General features: G+C 36.4%; 1 protein-coding gene across 1 annotated transcript in view; it reads right to left on the bottom strand.

The window, feature by feature from the left end:
* The window catches only part of acyp2 (acylphosphatase 2, muscle type), an 18,318-nt gene that overhangs the window by 9,283 nt on the left and 6,624 nt on the right, over positions 1 to 2,411 (bottom strand). The gene's annotated exons all lie outside the window — the stretch shown is intronic.

Below are 2,411 nucleotides of genomic sequence, written 5' to 3'. Positions count from 1 at the left end.
GTGTGTGTGTGTGTGTGTGCTTTATAAAAAACTGAACTGAATTTGTTCAAAGAAGACGAAACTCAATCATTAAAGTTAAAATTATACAATAAAAAAGCTCAAATTAATAATAAAAATATGCTAATTTTCAGCAAACCAGTGGCTGAAAGCTAAGACTTGAAAGACAGTAGCTAAAATTAGCACAACATTTTTCAAGGTTTTGAAAATGTCTTTGTTCATTTCAAATAGGAAAGTTACCGAATGTTGTTATTGAGAGGATTAAAATTTTTGTGGCAAAGCAGTGAATTATCTAAACAAACAGGAAAATATCAGAAATTAAGTTTGGAAAATGAGTTTAATCAAACAAAACAAGCTACCAAAATCAAGGCAAGCATTCAGTAAGCATATCACCTGCTGCCTTCACTAAAATCCACCCAGCGCTACAGGAGATATTAACAGAAAAAGTTGACCCTAACATTTATTGTCAAAGCTTTAAGAAAATGTGTTAGATCATGTGTAGATCTTCAGATTAAAAAAAAGACAGTTTTAGACATCTTAGACTCAAAATGTAACTAAATCCAATTATCAATTTGTGATCATTTCAAAATGTATCCAGTGATTCATGAGATACTGTATTTTGCTAACAGACAGGTAGAGGTGACTGTAACAGAGAACGGCAAAGAGTTATAAACAGATCTTGCTCGATCAGTTAGTGTGTGTTGGTAAGGAGGCTCAGTTCCTGCCAAATGAATTAGAGTCACTTCTGTGTTGGCTAAAATGAAGCAGATGTGGCGGCCATCTTGAATTGAGGTGTCTCCAAAAGTTAATCAGTTGTGGATCATCCAATCATTACTGTCTGAGAATACCATTAAAATACAACCATTGGTTAATGGAATATTTTGCTAACAGACGATGTTGACTTTTCCTTTAGCAGCAGTGTGTAAGAAAAATGTGTGAAATATTAAAATAAATCCATCTAATGGAAGAAATAAAAGAAAAACAACAGAAAACAAAACATCCAGAGATCCAAACCTTTCAGATTTATCTCCAGTGTTAGGCTGGAACTACAACATTTCATGTTTTTAATGGAGACTTGAGATTCAGCTGCTCTTCCTCCTCTCCTCCATCTTTTCTCTCTTGTTTCAATGCAGTCGTTTCCTGAAAGATCCCTTCAGTTTTTTTCTGTCTGCTTGCTTCTCTGGGATTTTGTTTTTTTCTATAAATTTTGTTCCCCAGCAGTAAAAGTAGAAACCACCCACCCGTCCGCCTCCCACCAGCAGCAACATTTTTCCTTCTGGTTCTCAGAGCCGACAGGAAGTGAGGCTGTGCTGAAAGTGGAGAGGGCAGGAAGAAACGAGCGTGTTACCAGGGAAAAGAGAGTTCCTGCCTTGTGTTTAATCTCTTTTTGAAAGAAAACAGGAGCATCTCTGGAGTTTGGGAAGACAGCAACTCTGGAATCAGCTGGTTTTATGTGAGACCAGTCTGATCTGAAGCTGTGGAACGGTGCAGGATGTTGGTCTGTGCTGTGGTTGTAACAAAGTTTGGTTCATATTTAGTTCCATCAGCAGCTCTGTTTTCCATTTCTTATGTCTCTTATATCTAAAAATATGGTTTTGTTGTTTTAGCTTCAGTTCCTTTATCATCACTACTTCCTCCAGTTTGTTATTGAAGTCGATTTTGAGATTTTGAGCCATGAGCTCCCCTCATGGCTCAATAAAGCATATTTTAATTAAAAGGTAAAAGCATTCAAATCTGTTTTTATCTGTGTCTGTAATTATTTCTGTCTGTTAGAAAAATATCTCAAAAAATATTAGAAATTTTTTAAATGAGATTCTCAGAAAGTAATAAAGATTGATTTACACTTTTTTAATACCTGGGGGAAATTAGAGGCTTCCAGCAACTGTACATTTAAAGACAATAAAAAAATAAAATATACATAAAAAATAAACATACACAAATTGTATTTATGTAGATCAGTGGTTCCCAACCTTTTTAGACTTGTGTACCCCCTGAGCCATTTTGTCCTACCACTAGTACCCTTCAGTCAAATGTAATGATTCTCTGAAACTATAATGTACAACAACTGATTACTTAAAAAAGAAAAAAATTGTATAGGTCTTCTGGACGGGTTCTTCTCTAACGAAATGTTTCGTCTCTCCTCCAAGAGACTTCTTCAGTCTGAGAGTTTCAGGCAAAATTAAGCCCAGCCTCCGTGTGACTGATCACATCACATGGCTATCGTGTACACCTAATTAACACCTATTGTTAACAAGGGGTGGAGTGGGTTGGTTTGAGAGAGGAGTAAAAGAAGCCATTTTTGTGAAGAAAGACCGTCCATCATTAAACAGAGGTGGAGGCCTCCGTTTTCAGTTGTCCCCCTCCTACAGTGCTGCTATTGCCAGTATCACTCCACCACCTGTTAACAATAAGTG

Source organism: Austrofundulus limnaeus, unplaced genomic scaffold (genome assembly GCF_001266775.1).
Source record: "Austrofundulus limnaeus strain Quisiro unplaced genomic scaffold, Austrofundulus_limnaeus-1.0 Scaffold243, whole genome shotgun sequence".
In the NCBI taxonomy this organism is placed as follows: domain Eukaryota; kingdom Metazoa; phylum Chordata; class Actinopteri; order Cyprinodontiformes; family Rivulidae; genus Austrofundulus; species Austrofundulus limnaeus.
The sequence above is the reverse complement of the archived record's forward strand: the minus strand, read 5'-3'. Positions and strand labels throughout refer to the sequence as shown.